Here is a 5,895-nt window from a genome sequence, read left to right as displayed (position 1 = left end):
CCCAGCCAGTGCCTCTGGGCTTGGCACCATGAGCTGGACATCAAGTCCTGTGCAAAAGACCCATGTCACCCTGAGGTCACCCAGTGCCTCCATTCCTGTCCCTTCCGAGCAGCCACCCGTGTAGAGGTGGCACAGCCACAGGAGTGTAGAGGTGGCACAGCCAGAGCTGCCAATGCCTGTGGTGACAGGGCAGGGACTCTCCTCACTGGGTGTGAAGGCCTGTGACACCTCCTGTCCTGCCTGCCCTTCTGCCCTGGAGGCTGCTCTGGCATCTTGGGGAGTCCTGGGGTGGCCTCCCACTTGTGTGGCTGCCCAAGGGCTCTGGCTGCTCTCTGGTCAAGATGCTGATCCCTCCAACTCAGTCCTGCTGCAGCCTGGTGTAGGGTTGTGAGATCTTCACAACCCCTGTGGCCCTTTCCATTGCACCTGAGAGCACATTCATCCTTATAAAGCACAGTGCAGGTGAGATCCTTCCTCGTGCAGCACCATAAGCAGCTCCACGTTCCTCCTGCCTTTCTTTATCAGCACTGCCAGAAAACCCAGTGTGTGGGAACCTTTGCAAGGGGGTTTCCACTCACTGGCCCTTCCTGAGCAATCTCCTCCTCACGTGGACCTTATCAGCAGCCAGAAAAGTCCACAAACTAAACCAGTCCCTCTGCACACACACACCAGGGTACAAGACCCCAATGGGCTGATGTGGCACCTGCTCATCCTTGGCAAACAACCCCACTTTGGTCCGTGTCACCTCTGAGTTGACTTCAGTGGTCTCAGCCTGAAGCCTGCTTACTTTGTGCTGGTCATTGTTAATGTCCTGCAGCATCCTGCCACCACCACCCACCAGCTCCTGCTGCTCTCCTGGCTTGGGAGAAGCTTCAGCCTGGGCTGGAGGGAGGACCCTGTAGATCACAGGGACAAATCAAGTGACAGAGAGCTCAGCCTGCTGTGGTGGAGGGAGGTGCAGGACCCAGCTGGGGCTGTTGTCCAAGCAGAGGGGACAGGCCACCATTGGTAGCACCCACCTGGAGCTGATGGGATGGATTGGGTCACTCACTCCCTGCTCTTCCAGAAACTGTCCCGTGGCTGCTTGGCTTGGTCACCCAGGCACGTGGGGCAATGACTGGTGTTTGCTTTTACCCACACTGACCAAAAGCTCAAGGCCCCCTCACTGTCCTCACCTTCCCCAGGGTCTTCCTGGGGGTTGGTTAGTTGGACCAAGAGGGACCCAAAGACACTAAGAGTCCCCAGTCCAAATCTGGCTCCCCATGCTCATCCCAACCTCCACCCCACGAAGCCCCAGGACCCAGACTGGAGCTGCTGAGCAGTGCTTGGGCAGGCAGGGAGGTGGGGGGGTGGGCAAGGTCCTGGCCTGGTTTGTTCTGTGTTTGCTGGCTGTGTGTGGGTGGCTGGTCATGGAGAAGAGGACAGGCTGCTCTCCTGGCCACACGGTGCTGTCTGGCCTGGGTTTGAGCTGATGGCAGAGGTGCCCAGCACGGGAGCAACACCCGCTCGTCTGCATCCACTTCAACCCCAGCAAATAAATGTCTGTTGGAAGCTTGGTTTGTAGACCTTCCCCTGCCTGGGGCCTGCGTGGGGGGATGTCTCAGGCTGTGTCACAGCAGGGTGCCTGAAGTGGAACAGAAGCAGGATCCTGAAAAGCCAGGCTGGGCTCTGGAGTTCCCAGGTGTTTCAGATATCCCAGAGCAGCTCCTGCTGCTGCAGCAGCACGTCCAGCCCTTCCATCCCGGGCTCCTGAGCCAACATTTCACCTTGGGGCAGGGCTGAAAAATGGGTGCAAAGGCAGGAAACTGCCTCCCTGGGTTAATAACCTTGAATGCTGAGAGCTCTGAGCTCTTTTGATGTATTTGCTCACTGGTAACAGCCTTGTGTCCTCACCAGGCCTCAGTGGGGCTGTGCACAGAGGGTTGGGGAACATCAAGTGTCTTCTCTATGTGGCACTTTGCTTGCTGGAGCCCTGCAGGGGGTCTGGCTGCTCTAGCTCTTCTCTTGCCCCCCAGCTCTGTCTCTCCTGTATCCCACCCCAAGAGCTCTTGGGAGGAGGAGCAGGAGTGGCAGCTCTGCCAGCTGTAGGGTCTTGTTGGTGTTTCCTGTCCTTGGGATGGGTGATTGGGGAATGGGGGAGAAGCACCTCATGGAGAAGTCAAAGGAGGTGGGAGATGGGCTGAGCAGGAGCTGAGAAGTAGGACAGAGTCTGAGCTTTTGCTGGGGCTCATCAGTTGGGTAGGACCAGGGCAGCTTTAGGCACTCACAGGTGCCAGGGACAACTGGGAGGGACCAGGGAGCTCTGGTCCCCACGTCCTTTCTTGGCTCAGGGGGCTGGAAATGCTTGTGCAAAACCAATGCTCTGGTTTGAGTTTATTGACTTTTGAGTTTATTGACTTGAGTTTATTGCATCTGGCACCCAATGGTGCTGGGGATGCCAAGCCCTGGAGAAGGGTTGATCATGGGGATAACAAGCCAGCAATGTCTTCTGCAGTCAGTGCTGAGGGCAGTGGTCAGGGATGTCCCCGGGGCTCCTTGCTCAGGGCCTGAGGGGGGAGGCAGCAGGTGAGGGCACCCTGAGGGCTCTGGGGCTGCCTGCTGGGCTCTGCATCTGCTCCCTGGGGCACAAGCCCCTGCGGTGGGAATCCAGGGTGGGTGCTGGGGCAGAGCTGCCTGCAGAGCAGGGTGCAGCACAGAGCACCAGGCTGGCCAGATGGATGGAGCAGAGTCACAGAATCGTGCCAGTTGGAAAAGACCTCCAGTCCAACCCTTCCCCCTGCGCTGCCAAGGCCACCACTGCCCCATGTCCCTCAGCACCATCTCCAGGGTTTGGAAACCCCTCCAGGGATGGGGACTCCACCTGCCCTGGGCAGCCTGGGCCAGGCCCTGACAACACTTGTCATAAAGAAATTGTTCCCAAGATCCAATCTAATCCTCCCCTGGCACAACCTGAGGCCATTCCCTCTTGTCCCATCCCTTGCTCCTGGGGAGCAGAGCCCGACCCCCCTGGCTCCAACCTCCTCTCAGCAGCTGCAGAGCCAGCAGGTCTCCCCTCACCTCCCTGTCTCCAGGCTGGACACCCCCAGCTCCCTCAGCTGCTCCTGCTCACACTTGTGCTCCAGCCCCTTCCCCAGCTCCCTTGCCCTTCCCTGGACACTCTCCAGCCCCTCCATGTCCTTCTTGTGCTGAGGGGCCCAGAACTGACCAGGATTGGAGGTGCCCCCTCCCCAGTGCCCAGCACTGATCCCTGCCCTGCTCCTGCTGGCCACCCCAGTGCTGGTACAAGCCAGGATGCTGGTGGCCTCCTTGGCCACCTGGGCACACCCTGGCTCATGTTCAGCTGCTGTCAACCAACACCCCTGGGCTGCTTCAGAGGAAATGTTGACAGAATCCAGACTAAGCCAATAACAACACCTCAGTGTGCTGGGAAATTCCCATCCACAAAAGGCAAAACAGACTTTGGATTTAGCCAATACTTTAATCATCTCTTCTCTGTGCCAAGAGAAAGAAATCTCACAGCAAAACCCACCCAAAAGCACAATGCAAACAGATCCAAACCCTGCAATTTCCCAAGGAGTAGGTAGGTTATTAACAAAAAAACCCCTTGTTTATTCTACACAGCATCACAGAATTGAAACCCTGATACCTGATTAGGTAATTTTAGTCTTTGCTTCCATATCCCATGGTACCATGAGTCACCTTTGCCCAGAAAAGCAAGTAGAGCTGGTAGGAACTGTCTTTGTGATGCTCAGCACCCTGTGCTCGAGCAGCAGGTCCTGCCTTCTCCTCTGCTGGTGCTGAGGTCCCTGAGCCAGCAGGACAAGGTGAGTGTGGTGGATGGTCCAAGAAACCTTGCCAGCCCTGCCAGCCCATTCCTTGGAGCAGGACTCCAGGAGCAGTGCAGTTCCAGCCTGGCATCTTCTGGCATCTCAGAAGTGATGTGAGAAGGTCTTTTCATTCTAGGCTGAATCTGCCTTGGGTGGCTTTGCCTTAGCTGAAGTGAGAGGGTTTCCTTCCTTTCTAGCTCCCCAGGGAAAGGGAAGGGTTCAGCTTGGCGTTTGGGTAGAGCTGTAAGGGACATAAAATCATAGAATCACAGACGGTTTTGGGTGGGAAGGGACCTTAAAGATCATCCAGCCATGGGCAGGGACACCTCCCAGCAGCCCAGGCTGCTCCAAGCCCCATCCAACCTGCCCTTCAACACTGCCAGGGATGGGGCAGCCACAGCTTCCCTGGGCAGCCTGGGCCAGGCTCTCACCACCCTCACAGGGAAGAGCTTCTTCCTAATATCTTGTCTCCCCTCTTCCAGTTTTAATCCATTCCTCCTTGTCTTGTCACTTTATGCCCTTGTCCCAAGTCCCTCCCCAGCCTTCTCACAGGTCCCCTTCAGGTCCTGGCTGAGCAGTGGGCACTGCCAGGCCCCTCTGCTGAATGAAAGGAAGAAAATCCATTGAAATGGATCTGAAAGTGTCTGGTTGGACCAATGTGCCCTGTTTCCTTCTGTCCCATGCTGGAGGTTTCCTTGCCAGCTGAAATGCAACCTGCCACTCACCTCACTGCCAGCCTGGGGACATTTCCTCCTTGTCATCACCCCAGTGCCATGACTGCCATAAAACTGCAGCAAACAAGCCTGGTGCCACAGCCTGAGGCCAGAAGTCTCCAAATCTTTATCTGGGGGGTTTCATCTTCTGTGTGTTTCATCTTTGCTGGCTGAGGAGGGAGAGGAATTCTGTGATGGCTGGAGAGGGAAAGAAAAGGTGGACCCAGCCCATGAACCAGCCAGAACAACATGGTCTCCTGCCCACTCTGAACCAACAGACCCTGCCAATGGACCTGATTCCTGGAGTGCTGGACCCTCCTGGGCTGGTGTCTGGTGGGTGGGTGGGAGACCCTGAGCTGGAATCAGACCTCTGCCCACCTGGAGGGAAGCTGAGCAGGATCAGCCCCTGCATGTTACTGATGGAGGGACAGGCCTTGCAGGCAGCTTTGCTTTCCTCTCTTTAATCCTCCTAATCACCACTTATCACCACGTTTATCTTCACACCAAGGTTTTGCCTTGGACAAACCCTTTCCTCCTCAATACACTATGCATTTAAAAAAGCCTTTCTCCCTGTTCTGCTCTCCATAGCAACTGCCTCAGCTTGCCATGAATAAATTACCTCTGACTTGACATCCCTTATTAGAATATAGAAAATGCCATTTCTGAGTCACACCTCACCAGGAGAAACCTTTTCTCTTCATCCCTTTGGTGCATCCCCCACCTCGTCACTCTTTGAAGGAAATGGCATTATTGATATATTTATTTATTTATTTATTTTCTTTTAAATCTTGAAGCCCCTGGAGCTGAAGGTTGATGGAAAACTGACACTTAGAGTTCCCCTTCTGGCCTTCAGAAGCTCCCAGCACAGCACAAAATGCCCTTGGTGGCAGCCAGCTCCTCTAAATCACACTGGGCTCTGTACTGGCAGGATTCTGAACGGCCAGTTCTCCCCCCAGTATCTTTCCTCCAGGTCCCCAAGGGAGAGACTTGAGGGAGGAGATGAGTTTCTGTCCACGGAGAGTGTGACTCTGTGCCTTGGTGGGCAATTTCCAACCTGGGGTCTTCACTGAGTGCCCAGGGCTCGCTGGAGTTGGGGAGCAGTTCCCATGTGGAACTGGGACCGTCTGGAGCCCTGGGAAGGTCCCTGCATTTCTCCAGGACTCTGCCCAGCCTGGGGTACCTCCCAGTTCTCCAAAGCACTTGAATTTCCTCTGGGACAGGGAGGCCACGGCCCAGGAGAGGGAGCACTCATCAAACACTTGAGCAGTCCCAGGTGCAGCCCCAGTCCTGCCCCATTTCCCTGCCACGGGGGAACTCCAGGCAGCCTTGCTGGTGCTGGGCAAGGCTCTGGCCCT

The sequence above is a fragment of the Chaetura pelagica genome, unplaced genomic scaffold (assembly GCF_000747805.2).
Source record: "Chaetura pelagica isolate M959 unplaced genomic scaffold, ChaPel_1.0 scaffold471, whole genome shotgun sequence".
Lineage (NCBI taxonomy): Eukaryota > Metazoa > Chordata > Aves > Apodiformes > Apodidae > Chaetura > Chaetura pelagica.
The sequence above is the reverse complement of the archived record's forward strand: the minus strand, read 5'-3'. Positions refer to the sequence as shown.